This window comes from Rutidosis leptorrhynchoides, chromosome 1 (genome assembly GCF_046630445.1).
Source record: "Rutidosis leptorrhynchoides isolate AG116_Rl617_1_P2 chromosome 1, CSIRO_AGI_Rlap_v1, whole genome shotgun sequence".
NCBI lineage: Eukaryota > Viridiplantae > Streptophyta > Magnoliopsida > Asterales > Asteraceae > Rutidosis > Rutidosis leptorrhynchoides.
The window spans coordinates 703,136,370-703,158,247 of NC_092333.1; positions in this window are offsets into that span (position 1 = coordinate 703,136,370).

The window sequence follows — 21,878 nt, forward strand, 5'->3', positions numbered from 1 at the left end:
GATATGTTTAAACAGATAAATGTAAATCTTCCCTTCATTGATGTGATTTCAGGAATGCTTAGATATGCTAAATTCTTGAAAGATCTAATCTCAAATAGAAAGAAAATGGAAGAACTCTCGGCTATTACTATGAATGCTAATTGTTCAGCAGTGCTGTTGAATAAGATACCGGAAAAACTATCTGATCCAGGAAGTTTCACAATTCCATGTTTTCTGGGTAGTCTTAGTTCAATAGAAGCATTAGCAGACTTAGGTGCTAGTATAAATTTAATGCCGTATTCACTATACGCTAAACTAGACCTTGGAGAATTGAAACCAACAAGAATAAGCATACAACTAGCCGATAGATCAATAAAATATCCTAGAGGGATAATGGAGAACATGCTAGTTAAAGTTGGTACTTTAGTATTTCCAGTAGATTTTGTTGTTCTGGACATGGAAGAAGATTCTCAAGTTCCTCTCATATTAGAAAGACCATTCTTAAACACGGCTAAAGCAATGATAGACGTGTTTGGTAAGAAACTGACCCTAAGTATAGAGGACGAGAGTGTTATCTTTTCAGTTGATAGAGCAATGCAACAACCACAGTCTGCAGATGATACATGTTATTATATTCAAACTATAGATGCACATGCAGAATTGTTAGAAGAATTTCCAGAATTACAAGGAACAGGAGAATGTTCTTTAGGAGAACGAACAGAACAAATTGATGAAGCTGAAATGTTAGCTACACTTATAGCTAATGGATATGAACCAACAACAGAAGAAATTCAAATGCTAAAAGAAGAAGACAGATATCGATATAAATCATCGATAGAAGAACCTCCGAAGTTAGAGTTAAAGCCACTTCCAAACCATTTGGAATACGCTTATTTACATGGTGAATCTGAATTACCTGTAATAATATCGTCTTCTCTTACTGAAAATGAGAAATCACAACTCATTTCTGTGTTGAAAGCTCATAAACCAGCCATTGCATGGAAGATTCATGATATTAAAGGAATAAGTCCTTCGTATTGCACACATAAAATCCTTATGGAAGAAGGTCATAAAAAGTATGTGCAACACCAACGAAGACTAAATCCTAATATGCAAGATGTAGTTAAAAAAGAAATTATTAAACTGCTAGACGCAGGTCTAATTTATCCAATTTCTGATAGTCCATGGGTAAGCCCAGTTCAATACGTACCTAAGAAGGGTGGCATGACTGTCATTACAAATGAAAAAAATGAGCTTATTCCTACTAGGACTGTAACAGGATGGCGTGTATGTATTGATTATAGAAAATTAAATGACGCCACCAGAAAAGATCACTTTCCCTTACCTTTCATTGATCAAATGTTGGAAAGATAGCTGGAAATAGTTACTATTGTTTTCTAGATGGATTTTCCGGATATTTTCAAATTCCAATAGCACCCAAAGATCAAGAAAAAACCACATTCACGTGCCCTTATGGTACTTTTGCTTACAAACGCATGCCATTTGGACTTTGCAACGCCTCTGCAACCTTTCAAAGGTGTATGATGGCGATTTTTCACTACATGATAGAAGAATGCATGGAAGTTTTCATGGATGACTTTTCAGTCTTCGGTGATACATTTGAATCATGTCTAGTTAATCTGGAACGAATGCTTATTAGATGCGAACAATCAAATGTAGTACTTAATTGGAAGAAATGCCATTTCATGGTTAAAGAAGGCATCGTTCTTGGTCATAAAATTTCGAAGGAAGGAATTGAAGTGGATAGAGCTAAAGTAGATGTAATTGCTAAACTTCCACATCCCACCAATGTTAGAGGAGTTAGGAGTTTTCTAGGGCATGCCGGTTTTTACCGACGTTTCATAAAAGATTTTTCTAAAATTGCCACTCCTATGAATAAACTCCTAGAAAAAGATGCTCCATTCATCTTTTCAGATGAATGTATCAAATCTTTTAATATTCTTAAAGAGAAACTCACTAATGCGCCGATCATGATAACACCAAATTGGAATCTACCATTTGAACTAATGTGCGATGCAAGTGATTTTGCAATGGGAGCCGTTTTAGGACAAAGGATTGAAAAATGATTTCAACCTATATATTATGCTAGTAAGAAGTTACAAGGAGCACAAACGAACTATACAACTACTGAAAAATAACTCCTTGCTATTGTCTTTGCTTTTGACAAATTTCGTTCATATCTTGTTCTAGCTAAAACGGTGGTCTATACTGACCATTCTGCTCTTAGATACCTATTTTCAAAACAAGATGCCAAACCAAGATTAAGCCGTTGGATCTTACTCTTACAAGAGTTCGATATTGAAATCCGAGATAAAAGAGGAGCAGAAAATCTCGCCGCTGATCATCTTTCTCGTCTTGAAAATCCCGAATTAGAAGTTCTAAATGAATCGGCCATACAAGACAACTTTCCTGATGAATATCTATTGAAGATAGATTATAATGAAATTCCATGGTTTGCTGACTATGCAAACTATTTAGTATGTGGATTCCTTGAAAAAGGATTATCGTACCAAAAACGAAAGAAATTCTTCAGTGATATAAAACACTATTTCTGGGAAGATCCACACCTGTTTAAAAGTTGTCCCGATGGAATAATACACCGATGTGTATTCGGAGATGAAGCTATTAAAATTTTAAACCATTGTCACACAGGACCAACAGGAGGGCATTATGGGCCTCAACTAACAGCAAGAAAAGTTTATGAAGCTGGATTCTATTGGCCTACAATTTACAAAGACGCACACCTTCTTTGCAAATCCTGTGATGCTTGTCAAAGGGCCGGAAAAATAAGTCAACGTGATGAAATGCCACAAAATGTCATCCAAGTATGTGAAGTATTTGACATTTGGGGTATTGACTTTATGGGTCCATTTCCAAAATCTCATAATAATCTCTACATTCTCGTTGCCATTGATTATGTATCTAAATGGGCGGAAGCACAAACTCTCCCAACTAACGATGAACGAGTTGTAGTCAACTTTTTAAAACATCTTTTTGCAAGGTTTGGAACACCGAAACCTTTAATAAGTGATCGGGGTACTCATTTCTGTAATAATCAACTTAGGAAAGTTCTCAAAAGATATGGAGTAACTCATAAAATCTCCACCGCATATCATCCACAAATAAGTGGACAAGTTGAAAATACCAACCGAGCTTTAAAACGTATTCTAGAGAAAACCGTAGGATCAAATCCGAAGGAATGGTCCATTAAATTGGAGGATGCACTCTGGGCTTTTATCACAGCCTACAAAACTCCAATTGGAACCACACCTTTTAGACTTGTTTATGGAAAAGCATGTCATCTTCCAGTAGAAATTGAACACAAAGCATTTTGGACTTTGAAGACATGTAATCTTGATATACATGAAGCTGGACGTCTACGATTAAGTCAACTAAACGAATTAGAAGAATTAAGATATGAAGCATACGAAAATTCGTTAATCTATAAAGAAAGAACGAAGAAATGGCATGATAAAAGAATCAGAAGTTTAAAAGAATTTAAAGAAGGAGACAGAGTTCTTCTTTTCAATTCACGATTCAAGCTATTTCCTGGAAAATTGAAATCACGATGGTCTGGAGCATTCATAGTCAAAAGAGTTTTCCCATACGGAACGATAGAATTAATAAATTCAAATGGGATTGAATTTAAAGTTAATGGTCACAGAGTTAAACACTACATAGATAGTCCAATGGAAGTTGACAACGAAGTTAATCACAATTTCGATACCACAGCTAACTAAATGTGGGGAGAATCAAGTCTTTAAAGGATAATATGTATTTCTGTTAAAGTTAGATTTTCTGTTTTCGTGTAGTTCTCGAAAATGGAACCCGAATGGTCTTTCCCTAGCAGACCCTAAAGAACTAGTCTTCTCCCCCCATTCTGAATTTTTATTTTTTTTAGGTTTTTACGAAATGAAGACTGCCTGTGAACTAAACCATGGTCTAATGCTACACGCTTTGATCACTAAACGTAATAATGACACACTTCCGAGTGAAATAGTATCAGTAATCAGAGAAAGATTGGACGGAGTAAGAAAAGAATCCAGATGCGAAGATAATAAGTTACAATTTGGTAAAGGAAAATCAAAATCCGCAGCGAAAAGAAGAGCACGACACCTAGAAAGATGTCACAAATGCGGAAAATGGTCACATGGAGGTAAATGTTCAAATAATCAAACCTATTCAACCACCGAATTTGTTACTTTATGCAGAGACGGACCGTTCATATGTTTAGAAGAAAAAACACTGAATGCTCGAGGTTACGCCTATGTAGCCATGGAAAACCAATTAAACCGACTATCTTATGAATGGGATAGATCATATAACTAAGAATACTATCTCACAGGTAAGTCTGTACAGTTTTTTGTTTTTATTTTTATTTTTTACCTTTTGATAATAAACGCTAATTTGTTCACTATAAAGTATTAAATTGGTATTGAATAAAATTAGGTTTGGCGACCGAAATTATTGATATCATTCAAAAATTTATTACATCACTGCGAAATTTAACGTTTATTCTTAAGGTATAAATATCTTTAATCAATCAACCCAAAATATTTCAAAAATTCGTCATGAGTTAAATTAGGTCTTGGAACCGAAATTACTTTACCGAAAAGAGGGGCGCATATTTTTGATAATATTTGATTGATTAAAGTGGGATAAAAGCCAAAAAGATTTTTAATTTTATTTTTACCATGTTTTTAAAATTAATATATAAATCTTAAATTAATATTGTAAACTTTGTAAAATCAATATATTTAAAATTGTAAATATTTGAAAAAATTAATATAAGTTTGGTATGAATTTATAATATGAATTTTTAAATTAAGTTTGGTGTGAATTTTTAATTTTTAAAATATGAATTTTATTTTTATGCATTTTAAATTTTAAGTTTGGTGTGAATTTTTAATATTAATTTTGAATTTTATATTTAAGTTGTGTGAATTTAAAAACAAAAATTTACTTTAATTCGCTAAGTTAAAAATATGATTTTTAAAATTCGTCGTAAGTTGAAGACTAGGTCATTGAACCGAAATTGCTTTACCCAAGGGAGGGACGAGAACTTTTATTATCATTATTTTTAATCTTATTGAATTAAAGTATGCCAAAAATATTTAAAAAAACCCAAAAATTTTAGCTTTTAAAACAATCGCTACAAAAAGATAAATTTTAAAATTTTGTCGAGGGACGGACTAGGACATCGATCCGAAACGACCTCGTCCAAAAACAAAGGAAAACAAAATTTTAAATTTATTTTATTTGTTTTACAAGTTAAGGATTGTAAAAAAAAAAAAAAAAAAAAAAAAAAAAAGGGCCGCGACTCGCGGAGTTTGAAGAGTCAAACACCGCAAGTCGCGGAGCTTGCAAAATCCAGAAAAAAATAAAAGCTGAACGAACAGATCAGTCCACAATCCACACCCACAAAATACTGCGAAATACACACACAAACACATCTCAAATTCGTAATTTTGGGCCATTTTTCATCAAATCTTTTACTAAAATTGAAATGTCCCGTTCTTATTGATTAAAAACGTTCCATATTAATTGATTTCGTTGCGAGGTTTTGACCTCTATATGAGACGTTTTTCAAAGACTGCATTCATTTTAAAACAAACCATAACCTTTATTTCATCAATAAAGATTTAAAAAGCTTTACGTAGATTATCAAATAATGATAATCTAAAATATCCTGTTTACACACGACCATTACATAATGGTTTACAATACAAATATGTTACAACAAAATAAGTTTCTTGAATGCAGTTTTTACACAATATCATACAAGCATGGACTCCAAATCTCGTCCTTATTTAAGTATGCGACAGCGGAAGCTCTTAATAATCACCTGAGAATAAACATGCTTAAAACGTCAACAAAAATGTTGGTGAGTTATAGGTTTAGCCTAAATATATCAAATCGTAACAATAGACCACAAGATTTCATATTTCAATACACATCCCATACATAGAGATAAAAATCATTCATATGGTGAACACCTGGTAACCGACATTAACAAGATGCATATATAAGAATATTCCCATCATTCCGGGACACCCTTCGGATATGATATAAATTTCGAAGTACTAAAGCATCCGGTACTTTGGATGGGGTTTGTTAGGCCCAATAGATCTATCTTTAGGATTCGCGTCAATTAGGGTGTCTGTTCCCTAATTCTTAGATTACCAGACTTAATAAAAAGGGGCATATTCGATTTCGATAATTCAACCATAGAATGTAGTTTCACGTACTTGTGTCTATTTTGTAAATCATTTATAAAACCTGCATGTATTCTCATCCCAAAAATATTAGATTTTAAAAGTGGGACTATAACTCACTTTCACAGATTTTTACTTCGTCGAGAAGTAAGACTTGGCCACTGTTGATTCACGAACCTATAACAGTATATACATATATATTAAAGTATGTTAAAAATATATTTACAACACTTTTAATATATTTTGATGTTTTAAGTTTATTAAGTCAGCTGTCCTCGTTAGTAACCTACAACTAGTTATCCACAGTTAGATGTACAGAAATAAATCGATAAATATTATCTTGAATCAATCCACGACCCAGTGTATACGTATCTCAGTATTGATCACAACTCAAACTATATATATTTTGGAATCAACCTCAACCCTGTATAGCTAACTCCAACATTCACATATAGAGTGTCTATGGTTGTTCCGAAATATATATAGATGTGTCGACATGATAGGTTGAAACATTGTATACGTGTCTATGGTATCTCAAGATTACATAATATACAATACAAGTTGATTAAGTTATGGTTGGAATAGATTTGTTACCAATTTTCACGTAGCTAAAATGAGAAAAATTATCCAATCTTGTTTTACCCATAACTTCTTCATTTTAAATCCGTTTTGAGTGAATCAAATTGCTATGGTTTCATATTGAACTCTATTTTATGAATCTAAACAGAAAAATTATAGGTTTATAGTCGGAAAAATAAGTTACAAGTCGTTTTTGTAAAGGTAGTCATTTCAGTCGAAAGAACGACGTCTAGATGACCATTTTAAAAAACATACTTCCACTTTGAGTTTAACCATAATTTTTGGATATAGTTTCATGTTCATAATAAAAATTATTTTCTCAGAATAATAACTTTTAAATCAAAGTTTATCATAGTTTTTAATTAACTAACCCAAAACAGCCAGCGGTGTTACTACGACGGCGTAAATCCGATTTTACGGTGTTTTTCGTGTTTCCAGGTTTTAAATCATTAAGTTAGCATATCATATAGATATAGAATATGTGTTTAGTTAATTTTAAAAGTCAAGTTAGAAGGATTAACTTTTGTTTGCGAACAAGTTTAGAATTAACTAAACTATGTTCTACTGATTACGAGTTTAAACCTTCGAATAAGATAGTTTTATATATATGAATCGAATGATGTTATGAACATCATTACTACCTCAAGTTTAGTAGGTAAACCTACTGGAAGTGACAAGAAATGATCTAGCTTCAAAGGATCTTGGATGGCTTGAAAGTTCTTGAAGTAGGATCATGACACAAAAACAAGTTCAAGTAAGATTTTTACTCGAATTAAGATAGTTTATAGTTATAGAAATTGAATCAAAGTTTGAATATGAATATTACCTTGAATAAGAAAGATAACCTACTATATATAACAATGGTTTCTTGATCTTAGATGATTACTTGGAATGGATTAGAAAGCTTGGAAGTAAATTAGTAAACTTGAAGGGATTTTTGAAGTGTTCTGGAAGTGTTCTTCCTATGATGATTATAGCTTGATTCTTGAAGTGATTTTTGATGAAGATGATGATTAACTACTGGAAAAATACGTTCATAATAGTATGTGTGTGTTGAGAGAGAATTTGAAAGAGAATTAGAAGTGAAATGGAGTGAATGATGAGTGGTAATTGGTGAGTGGTGAGTGGGGTTAAAAGAAGTTCTAGTTAGTTGACTAGCTCATGGTAGAAGTTAAAATTGATTAGTCATACATGAGATAATCAAGAGTGGAATCCCATGCTAGTTCCTATTGGTATATACCTATAGTAAGTACGTTTTGAAACTGTGTATCATACGGGTAAGAATACGACTAGAATTCTTGATGAAAGAAAAGAATGGGAAAGTAACTGTAACCATTTTCGTTAAGTATGAGTGTTTTGATATATGTCTTGAAGTCTTCCAAAAGTACTTTAATACATCTAAATACACTACATGTATATACATTTTAACTGAGTCGTTAAGTCATCGTTAGTCGTTACATGTAAGTTTGTTTTGAAACCTTTAAGTTAACGATCTCAATTAATGTTGTTAACCCGTTGTTTATTATATCTAATGAGATGTTAAATTATTATATTATCATGATATTATGATATATTAATGTATCTTAATATGATATATATACATTTAAATGTCGTTACAACGATAATCGTTACATATATGTCTCGTTTCGAAATCCTTAAGTTAGTAGTCTTGTTTATATGTATATAACTCATTGTTAATATACTTATGGAGATACTTACTTATCATAATCTCATGTTAACCATATGTATATCCATATATATATCGTCATGTCATTTTTACAAGTTTTAACGTTCGTGAATCGCCGGTCAACTTGGGTGGTCAATTGTCTATATGAAACATATTTCAATTAATCAAGTCTTAACAAGTTTGATTGCTTAACATGTTGGAAACATTTAATCATTTAATATCAATCTCAATTAATATATATAAACATGGAAAAGTTCGGGTCACTACAAAAATCATGTTGAGAAGGATGCTATCAAGGAATTACTCAAGAAAAACGGTAAATTTCTACACCTAAACACCATTTAATCCGAAAATTAGTGTTCTTGAGCAATTTTATACCCAATTCGATTTTGATGGCTTTTAGTGTACTTATGCTTAAATTGCTTATGTATTATGCTTGTATAACCTAGATTGATGCTATTTAACATGATTAGAAGCCTTAAACTTCAAATTTTGAGTAATCTATGGTTTGTGTTCTTGAGCAAATTTGGGGCTTTTTGATATAAACAGGTTATGGCTGATTTTTGTCATGAATTGTTGCTAAATTAAGTAGTGTAACATGTTTAGGTAGTTAAATGATCCAAACTTTGAGCCTAAACATGATTTTGAGAATTAAAGTGGACTTTTTCAAGTCTAAAATTCATGAACTTGATTTTTGAGAGATAATGCCATTTGAAACTTGTTTAATTGCTAGTAATGATTATTTTGACATGTTATTTGAGTTGAATGCTTATGAACTTGACGAACATTTTCGTATATGCTTATTTGAAAAATTGTAGATTTGATGAAAATATGAAAATGAGCTTAAGTTTGATATAAATTAAACATGTCATTGTAATTATTTTGATTGATGATTTTGCTGACACTAATGCATATTTGGATGCACAAAAATTGTGTTTGATATGTTTTACAGACTGAAAGGGGTGAATCTTCATCCCAAGCTCGCAATGCTCCTGCTGAGAATGCGGAACAACAGGAGGTGGATAACTACTACAAACAAGATATACCTCATCCAGTCATGACATTTTCTGATATGCACTTGGAAGATTTGCACCCGAACCTGAGATTTGACAGACTTTGGATAGATTATCCAAAATACCAAAGGGGTTTGCATACTCTTCATTCTAAAGCTGTTGAAGTACCTAGGGTCATAGAATGAGGACCATTAGAAGCTGTAGAATTGGCCGGGCCAATTAGGGAATGTAACAACCCAAACCAACCCGCGAACAAACCACGTGAAAATACAAAATAAAAAAAATTTGCTGCACAGTGAACTGGCGCGGCACGCCAGTATGGCCGCGCGGCGCGCCATTCGGGTCTGTCCGGAAAGTCTCAAAATGCAAAAAAGATTGACTAGTTCCCGACACTTTTAGACGAAACGCTTTTTACCATACATCCAAATATGTAAAACTAACCTGTTTCAAATATAAAATCAATGTTTTACAAGCGGGGCCCACATCGGCCGTTTTACGAGTTTAATACAATTTACGAGTTTTGACCACCAAAAAGTTTAAGTTCCAAACTACACAATGAGCATGGCGTTTGGGATTAAACTACCCAACTATCGGTCAACTCCAAGAGCTACTAAAGCCAAAAGCGTCCCCTAGCATCAAGCGGGATCTCTAGTCTAAAACGATGCCCTTACCCTTGTCCAAAACCGAACCTATAAAATAGTAAACAACGAGAGGGTAAGCAAAGCTTAGTGAATGCAATAATTATACGAATACATATATAATTATACCTACTTGCATACATTTACACACCAAACTGCAAACACGTTAGCATGCACATTTAGCTTATCGTCACAATAACAAGCTATAAATCTCCAATACCACAAGCTAGCATAACAACCGCATATGAATATAACTCGAATAATATTGTAGTGACCCGAACTTTTCCATGTTTATATATATTAATTGAGATTGATATTTACATGATTAAATGTTTCTAACATGTTAAGCAATCAAACTTGTTAAGACGTGATTAATTGAAATATGTTTCATATAGACAATTGACCACCCAAGTTGACCGGTGATTCACGAACGTTAAAACTTGTAAAAACTATATGATGACATATATATGGATATATATATAGTTAACATGATACTATGATAAGTAAACATATCATTAAGTATATTAACAATGAACTACATATGTAAAAACAAGACTACTAACTTAATGATTTTTAAACGAGACATATATGTAACGATTATCGTTGTAAAGACATTTAATGTATATATATATCATATTAAGAGATATTCATACATGATAATATCATGATAATATAATAATTTAAAATCTCATTTAATATTATAAACATTGGGTTAACAACATTTAACAAGATCGTTAACCTAAAGGTTTCAAAACAACACTTACATGTAACGACTAACGATGACTTAACGACTCAGTTAAAATGTATATACATGTAGTGTTTTAATATGTATTTATACACTTTTGAAAGACTTCAATACACTTATCAAAATACTTCTACTTAACAAAAATGCTTACAATTACATCCTCGTTCAGTTTCATCAACAATTCTACTCGTATGCACCCGTATTCGTACTCGTACAATACACAGCTTTTAGATGTATGTACTATTGGTATATACACTCCAATGATTAGCTCTTAGCAGCCCATGTGAGTCACCTAACACATGTGGGAACCATCATTTGGCAACTAGCATGAAATATCTCATAAAATTACAAAAATATGAGTAATCATTCATGACTTATTTACATGAAAACAAAATTACATATCCTTTATATCTAATCCATACACCAACGACCAAAAACACCTACAAACACTTTCATTCTTCAATTTTCTTCATCTAATTGATCTCTCTCAAGTTCTATCTTCAAGTTCTAAGTGTTCTTCATAAATTCCAAAAGTTCTAGTTTCATAAAATCAAGAATACTTTCAAGTTTGCTAGCTCACTTCCAATCTTGTAAGGTGATCATCCAACCTCAAGAAATCTTTGTTTCTTACAGTAGGTTATCATTCTAATACAAGGTAATAATCATATTCAAACTTTGGTTCAATTTCTATAACTATAACAATCTTATTTCAAGTGATGATCTTACTTGAACTTGTTTTCGTGTCATGATTCTGCTTCAAGAACTTCGAGCCATCCAAGGATCCATTGAAGCTAGATCCATTTTTCTCTTTTCCAGTAGGTTTATCCAAGGAACTTAAGGTAGTAATGATGTTCATAACATCATTCGATTCATACATATAAAGCTATCTTATTCGAAGGTTTAAACTTGTAATCACTAGAACATAGTTTAGTTAATTCTAAACTTGTTCGCAAACAAAAGTTAATCCTTCTAACTTGACTTTTAAAATCAACTAAACACATGTTCTATATCTATATGATATGCTAACTTAATGATTTAAAACCTGGAAACACGAAAAACACCGTAAAACCGGATTTACGCCGTCGTAGTAACACCGCGGGCTGTTTTGGGTTAGTTAATTAAAAACTATGATAAACTTTGATTTTAAAGTTGTTATTCTGAGAAAATGATTTTTATTATGAACATGAAACTATATCCAAAAATTATGATTAAACTCAAAGTGGAAGTATGTTTTCTAAAATGGTCATCTAGACGTCGTTCTTTCGACTGAAATGACTACCTTTACAAAAACGACTTGTAACTTATTTTTCCGACTATAAACCTATACTTTTCTGTTTAGATTCATAAAATAGAGTTCAATATGAAACCATAGCAATTTGATTCACTCAAAACGGATTTAAAATGAAGAAGTTATGGGTAAAACAAGATTGGATAATTTTTCTCATTTTAGCTACGTGAAAATTGGTAACAAATCTATTCCAACCATAACTTAATCAACTTGTATTGTATATTATGTAATCTTGAGATACCATAGACACGTATACAATGTTTCGACCTATCATGTCGACACATCTATATATATTTCGGAACAACCATAGACACTCTATATGTGAATGTTGGAGTTAGCTATACAGGGTTGAGGTTGATTCCAAAATATATATAGTTTGAGTTGTGATCAATACTGAGATACGTATACACTGGGTCGTGGATTGATTCAAGATAATATTTATCGATTTATTTCTGTACATCTAACTGTGGACAACTAGTTGTAGGTTACTAACGAGGACAGCTGACTTAATAAACTTAAAACATCAAAATATATTAAAAGTGTTGTAAATATATTTTGAACATACTTTGATATATATGTATATATTGTTATAGGTTCGTGAATCAACCAGTGGCCAAGTCTTACTTCCCGACGAAGTAAAAATCTGTGAAAGTGAGTTATAGTCCCACTTTTAAAATCTAATATTTTTGGGATGAGAATACATGCAGGTTTTATAAATGATTTACAAAATAGACACAAGTACGTGAAACTACGTTCTATGGTTGAATTATCGAAATCGAATATGCCCCTTTTTATTAAGTCTGGTAATCTAAGAATTAGGGAACAGACACCCTAATTGACGCGAATCCTAAAGATAGATCTATTGGGCCTAACAAACCCCATCCAAAGTACCGGATGCTTTAGTACTTCGAAATTTATATCATATCCGAAGGGTGTCCCGGAATGATGGGGATATTCTTATATATGCATCTTGTTAATGTCGGTTACCAGGTGTTCACCATATGAATGATTTTTATCTCTATGTATGGGATGTGTATTGAAATATGAAATCTTGTGGTCTATTGTTACGATTTGATACATATAGGTTAAACCTATAACTCACCAACATTTTTGTTGACGTTTAAAGCATGTTTATTCTCAGGTGAATATTAAGAGCTTCCGCTGTTGCATACTAAAATAAGGACAAGATTTGGAGTCCATGTTTGTATGATATTGTGTAAAAACTGCATTCAAGAAACTGATTTCGATGTAACATATTTGTATTGTAAACCATTATGTAATGGTCGTGTGTAAACAGGATATTTTAGATTATCATTATTTGATAATCTACGTAAAGCTTTTTAAATATTTATTTATGAAATAAAGGTTATGGTTTGTTTTAAAAATGAATGCAGTCTTTGAAAAACGTCTCATATAGAGGTCAAAACCTCGCAACGAAATCAATTAATATGGAACGTTTTTAATCAATAAGAACGGGACATTTCAGTTGGTATCCGAGCGTTGGTCTTAGAGAACCAGAATTTTTCATTAGTGTGTCTTATCGAGTTTGTTAGGATGCATTAGTGAGTCTGGACTTCGACCGTGTTTACTTGAAAAATGATTGCTTAACAAATTTTGTTGGAAACTATATATTTTTAACATGTGAATATTATGTGATATATTAATCTCTTAACGCGTTTGATATTATGTGATAGATGTCTACCTCTAGAACAAGTCCCATTGACTCACCTAATAATAATGAAGAGTCAAATGTAAATTGGAATGATTCGTGGACTGATTCACAAGTTCCCGAAGAGGAACCGGAAGAAGAGTCGGAACCGGAAGAAGAGTCGGAACCGGAAGAAGAATCAGAACCGGAAGAAGAATCGGAACCGGATGAAGAAATAGAACCGGTGGGGGAAATAATAAAACGGTTAAGTAAAAGAAAATCCTCAACCAACCGACCAAGGTTAATTATGGTCAATGGTGTTTCCGCCAAGGAAGCAAAATATTGGGAGGATTACCAATTCTCCGATGAATCGGATTCCGACGAGAATTCCGATGATGTTATAGAAATTACCCCAACTGAATTTAAAAAGGCAAAAGAAAATAATAAGGGAAAGGGCATAAAAATAGAGAAATCTAATTCCAACCCCGATGAACTTTATATGTATCGTCAACGCCCGAAGTCCTTAAGTTGTAACAATGACCCGGGAACCTCTAAACCACCAGGTTTTTCTAAACCAATGTGGACAACGACGGCTCGTATTAGGGGAACATCATATATCCCTAGAAACTTGGCAAAACGAACCAAAACCGAAGAAGAAGAAACGAGCGAGTCGGAATAAGATAGTTGTATTCGTGTGGTGTAATATATGTAATATAGTGTTCTTATGCTTTATGATATATGTAAAAATTGCTTGTATTAATAAGTATTTTTTTATGAATCTAACTCTTGTCTATTTTACAGTTTAAAAACACAAAATGGATAGACAACCCAATATTTTAAGAGACCTACCCGGAGACATGATTGATGAAATCTTGTCTAGAGTCGGCCAGAATTCCTCGGCACAACTATTTAAGGCGAGATCAGTTTGTAAGACATTCGAAGAACGTTCCAAGAATGTCTTGGTTTATAAGAGACTTTCGTTTGAAAGATGGGGGATATCACATTGGGAAACCCATAAGTTACGATGTGTTTACTTTGACGCATATATTGCGGGGAACCCAAATGCTATTTTACGCAACGGGTTAAGAAATTATTTTGACTCAATATATCCGAATATTGGACTTCGTGATTTAGAAAAAGCGGCTAACATGCAACATAAAGAAGCATGTTATGCTTACGGATTAGTAATGTTCGCTTCTCACCAAAGTGAGAACAAGAACATCGGGCTACAACTATTAAACAAAACGTTTCCACAAGTGACGGAGTCGGTAATTGGGGTAAGAAATGAGGTTTTTAGATTATTACGGGACTGTTGGACATTACGTAACCCTCGTCCCTTTGACGACGTTACAACACGCTGTCTTATCAACGGCCATAACGGTTATGTTGCACAAGACCAAGGATGGGAAGTAGTCCTAGTAAAACCAGAATGCATGACTTGTTTCTGGACGTATGAATTACGTGTCTTTATTGCCTTTGCTGAACGACTTGTGTACTAGCTAGAATTATCTTCACAACTATCTTGTATCAAAGTTATTGTGTGCTATATTTCATGCTTTATGTAAAATAAGCGGTATTGTAAGTTTGTAAAATATTGTATAAAAGTTTGAACGCGAAATATTATTATAATCAGTTTTTCATATAGAATTGTAGTAGTTGAATTGTATATTAGCTACTAAGTATGAACTTAACGGGTAGGTACTACCCGAATTTAAACTTATAAAACGCTAATATGAAGAAAAAGCTTTTATAAATGAGTTCATATTATGCTACGAAATACTATTAACTACTCTTAATATTCTGTATGATTAACTTGTTCCATTTAACTATTTTGAAGGAAATGGCACCGACTACTCGACACACCGTGAATATGAATGAAGAGGAATTCCGTACTTTTCTAGCTTCAAACATAGCCGCAGTACAGGCTGCGCTACATACCAACAATAACCTTGGATCTAGCAGTACAGGAAATCGTGTAGGATGCACCTACAAAGAATTCACTGCCTGCAAACCTTTGGAATTTGATGGAACCGAAGGACCGATCGGATTGAAACGGTGGACCGAGAAGGTCGAATCGGTGTTTGCCATAAGTAAGTGTACTAAAGAGGACAATGTAAAGTACGCTACGCATACCTTCACAGGTTCTGCGTTAACATGGTGGAATACCTATCTAGAGCAAGTGGGACAAGACGATGCGTACGCACTACTGTGGTCAGCATTCAAGCACTTGATGAACGAGAAGTACCGTCCCAGAACCGAGGTCAATAAGCTCAAGACAGAACTTAGAGGGTTACGAACCCAAGGATTTGATATTACCACGTACGAAAGACGATTCACAGAATTGTGCCTATTGTGTCCGGGAGCATTCGAAGATGAGGAAGAGAAGATCGACGCGTTTGTGAAAGGATTACCGGAAAGAATCCAAGAAGATATAAGTTCACACGAGCCCGCCTCCATACAACAGGCATGTAGAATGGCTCACAAACTCGTGAACCAAATTGAAGAAAGAATTAAAGAACAGACTGCTGAAGAGGCCAATGTGAAGCAAGTCAAAAGAAAGTGGGAGGAAAACGGTGATAAGAATCACCAATACAACAACAACAGCAATTACAACAATAATCGCAACAATTATCCCAACAATCGCAACATCAATCGCAACTACAACAAACGGCCCAACAACAACAACAACAGCAACAACAGCAACTACAACAATCATCCCAACAACAATAATAACCGCAACAACAACAACAATCAGAAGCAGCTATGCCAAAGGTGTGAAAAGAATCACTCGGGGTTCTGCACCAAATTTTGCAACAAGTGTAAAAGAAATGGTCATAGCGCGGCGAAGTGTGAGGTCTACGGACCAGGGGTTAATAGAACGAAAGGAACAAATGGTGTCGGAACGAGTAATGGCGGAGCAAGTAGTGTCGGAGCAAGTTATGCCAATGTAGTTTGTTATAAATGTGGAAAACCGGGCCACATTATTAGAAATTGCCCGAACCAGGAGAACACGAATGGACAAGGCCGTGGAAGAGTTTTCAATATTAATGCGGCAGAGGCACAGGAAGACCCGGAGCTTGTTACGGGTACGTTTCTTATTGACAATAAATCTGCTTACGTTTTATTTGATTCGGGTGCGGATAGAAGCTATATGAGTAGAGATTTTTGTGCTAAATTAAGTTGTCCATTGACGCCTTTGGATAGTAAATTTTTACTCGAATTAGCAAATGGTAAATTAATTTCAGCAGATAATATATGTCGGAATCGAGAAATTAAACTGGTTAGCGAAACATTTAAGATTGATTTGATACCAGTAGAGTTAGGGAGTTTTGATGTGATAATCGGTATGGACTGGTTGAAAGAAGTGAAAGCGGAGATCGTTTGTTACAAAAATGCAATTCGCATTATACGAGAAAAAGGAAAACCCTTAATGGTGTACGGAGAAAAGGGCAACACGAAGCTACATCTTATTAGTAATTTGAAGGCACAAAAACTAATAAGAAAAGGTTGCTATGCTGTTCTAGCACACGTCGAGAAAGTACAAACTGAAGAAAAGAGCATCAATGATGTTCCCGTCGCAAAAGAATTTCCTGATGTATTTCCGAAAGAATTACCGGGATTACCCCCACATCGATCCGTTGAATTTCAAATAGATCTTGTACCAGGAGCTGCACCAATAGCTCGTGCTCCTTACAGACTCGCACCCAGCGAGATGAAAGAACTACAAAGCCAATTACAAGAACTTTTAGAGCGTGGTTTCATTCGACCAAGCACATCACCGTGGGGAGCTCCTGTTTTGTTTGTCAAGAAGAAAGATGGTACATTCAGGTTGTGTATCGACTACCGAGAGTTGAACAAACTTACTATCAAGAACCGCTACCCATTACCGAGAATCGATGACTTATTTGATCAACTACAAGGCTCGTCTGTTTATTCAAAGATTGACTTACGTTCCGGGTATCATCAAATGCGGGTGAAAGAAGATGATATTCCAAAGACTGCTTTCAGAACACGTTACGGTCATTACGAGTTTATGGTCATGCCGTTTGGTTTAACTAATGCACCAGCTGTGTTCATGGACCTTATGAACCGAGTGTGTGGACCATACCTTGACAAGTTTGTCATTGTTTTCATTGATGACATACTTATTTACTCAAAGAATGACCAAGAACACGGTGAACATTTGAGAAAGGTGTTAGAAGTATTGAGGAAGGAAGAATTGTACGCTAAGTTTTCAAAGTGTGCATTTTGGTTGGAAGAAGTTCAATTTCTCGGTCACATAGTGAACAAAGAAGGTATTAAGGTGGATCCGGCAAAGATAGAAACTGTTGAAAAGTGGGAAACCCCGAAAACTCTGAAACACATACGCCAGTTTTTAGGACTAGCTGGTTACTACAGAAGGTTCATCCAAGACTTTTCCAGAATAGCAAAACCCTTGACTGCATTAACGCATAAAGGGAAGAAATTTGAATGGAATGATGAACAAGAGAAAGCGTTTCAGTTATTGAAGAAAAAGCTAACTACGGCACCTATATTGTCATTGCCTGAAGGGAATGATGATTTTGTGATTTATTGTGATGCATCAAAGCAAGGTCTCGGTTGTGTATTAATGCAACGAACGAAGGTGATTGCTTATGCGTCTAGACAATTGAAGATTCACGAACAAAATTATACGACGCATGATTTGGAATTAGGCGCGGTTGTTTTTGCATTAAAGACTTGGAGGCACTACTTATATGGGGTCAAAAGTATTATATATACCGACCACAAAAGTCTTCAACACATATTTAATCAGAAACAACTGAATATGAGGCAGCGTAGGTGGATTGAATTATTGAATGATTACGACTTTGAGATTCGTTACCACCCGGGGAAGGCAAATGTGGTAGCCGATGCCTTGAGCAGGAAGGACAGAGAACCCATTCGAGTAAAATCTATGAATATAATGATTCATAATAACATTACTACTCAAATAAAGGAGGCGCAACAAGGAGTTTTAAAAGAGGGAAATTTAAAGGATGAAATACCCAAAGGATCGGAGAAGCATCTTAATATTCGGGAAGACGGAACCCGGTATAGGGCTGAAAGGATTTGGGTACCAAAATTTGGAGATATGAGAGAAATGGTACTTAGAGAAGCTCATAAAACCAGATACTCAATACATCCTGGAACGGGGAAGATGTACAAGGATCTCAAGAAACATTTTTGGTGGCCGGGTATGAAAGCCGATGTTGCTAAATACGTAGGAGAATGTTTGACGTGTTCTAAGGTCAAAGCTGAGCATCAGAAACCATCAGGTCTACTTCAACAACCCGAAATCCCGGAATGGAAATGGGAAAACATTACCATGGATTTCATCACTAAATTGCCAAGGACTGCAAGTGGTTTTGATACTATTTGGGTAATAGTTGACCGTCTCACCAAATCAGCACACTTCTTGCCAATAAGAGAAGATGACAAGATGGAGAAGTTAGCACGACTGTATTTGAAGGAAGTCATCTCCAGACATGGAATACCAATCTCTATTATCTCTGACAGGGATGGCAGATTTATTTCAAGATTCTGGCAGACATTACAGCAAGCATTAGGAACTCGTCTAGACATGAGTACTGCCTATCATCCACAAACTGATGGGCAGAGCGAAAGGACGATACAAACGCTTGAAGACATGCTACGAGCATGTGTTATTGATTTCGGAAACAGTTGGGATCGACATCTACCGTTAGCAGAATTTTCCTACAACAACAGCTACCATTCAAGCATTGAGATGGCGCCGTTTGAAGCACTTTATGGTAGAAAGTGCAGGTCTCCGATTTGTTGGAGTGAAGTGGGGGATAGACAGATTACGGGTCCGGAGATTATACAAGAAACTACCGAGAAGATCATCCAAATTCAACAACGGTTGAAAACCGCCCAAAGTCGACAAAAGAGCTACGCTGACATTAAAAGAAAAGATATAGAATTTGAAATTGGAGATATGGTCATGCTTAAAGTTGCACCTTGGAAAGGCGTTGTTCGATTTGGTAAACGAGGGAAATTAAATCCAAGGTATATTGGACCATTCAAGATTATTGATCGTATCGGACCAGTAGCTTACCGACTAGAGTTACCTCAACAACTCGCAGCTGTACATAACACTTTCCACGTCTCGAATTTAAAGAAATGTTTTGCTAAAGAAGATCTCACTATTCCGTTAGATGAAATCCAAATCAACGAAAAACTTCAATTCATCGAAGAACCCGTCGAAATAATGGATCGTGAGGTTAAAAGACTTAAGCAAAACAAGATACCAATTGTTAAGGTTCGATGGAATGCTCGTAGAGGACCCGAGTTCACCTGGGAGCGTGAAGATCAGATGAAGAAGAAATACCCGCATCTATTTCCAGAAGATTCGTCAACACCTTCAACAGCTTAAAATTTCGGGACGAAATTTATTTAACGGGTAGGTACTGTAGTGACCCGAACTTTTCCATGTTTATATATATTAATTGAGATTGATATTTACATGATTAAATGTTTCTAACATGTTAAGCAATCAAACTTGTTAAGACGTGATTAATTGAAATATGTTTCATATAGACAATTGACCACCCAAGTTGATCGGTGATTCACGAACGTTAAAACTTGTAAAAACTATATGATGACATATATATGGATATATATATAGTTAACATGATACTATGATAAGTAAACATATCATTAAGTATATTAACAATGAACTACATATGTAAAAACAAGACTACTAACTTAATGATTTTTAAACGAGACATATATGTAACGATTATCGTTGTAAAGACATTTAATGTATATATATATCATATTAAGAGATATTCATACATGATAATATCATGATAATATAATAATTTAAAATCTCATTTGATATTATAAACATTGGGTTAACAACATTTAACAAGATCGTTAACCTAAAGGTTTCAAAACAACACTTACATGTAACGACTAACGATGACTTAACGACTCAGTTAAAATGTATATACATGTAGTGTTTTAATATGTATTTATACACTTTTGAAAGACTTCAATACACTTATCAAAATACTTCTACTTAACAAAAATGCTTACAATTACATCCTCGTTCAGTTTCATCAACAATTCTACTCGTATGCACCCGTATTCGTACTCGTACAATACACAGCTTTTAGATGTATGTACTATTGGTATATACACTCCAATGATCAGCTCTTAGCAGCCCATGTGAGTCACCTAACACATGTGGGAACCATCATTTGGCAACTAGCATGAAATATCTCATAAAATTACAAAAATATGAGTAATCATTCATGACTTATTTACATGAAAACAAAATTACATATCCTTTATATCTAATCCATACACCAACGACCAAAAACACCTACAAACACTTTCATTCTTCAATTTTCTTCATCTAATTGATCTCTCTCAAGTTCTATCTTCAAGTTCTAAGTGTTCTTCATAAATTCCAAAAGTTCTAGTTTCATAAAATCAAGAATACTTTCAAGTTTGCTAGCTCACTTCCAATCTTGTAAGGTGATCATCCAACCTCAAGAAATCTTTGTTTCTTACAGTAGGTTATCATTCTAATACAAGGTAATAATCATATTCAAACTTTGGTTCAATTTCTATAACTATAACAATCTTATTTCAAGTGATGATCTTACTTGAACTTGTTTTCGTGTCATGATTCTGCTTCAAGAACTTCGAGCCATCCAAGGATCCATTGAAGCTAGATCCATTTTTCTCTTTTCCAGTAGGTTTATCCAAGGAACTTAAGGTAGTAATGATGTTCATAACATCATTCGATTCATACATATAAAGCTATCTTATTCGAAGGTTTAAACTTGTAATCACTAGAACATAGTTTAGTTAATTCTAAACTTGTTCGCAAACAAAAGTTAATCCTTCTAACTTGACTTTTAAAATCAACTAAACACATGTTCTATATCTATATGATATGCTAACTTAATGATTTAAAACCTGGAAACACGAAAAACACCGTAAAACCGGATTTACGCCGTCGTAGTAACACCGCGGGCTGTTTTGGGTTAGTTAATTAAAAACTATGATAAAC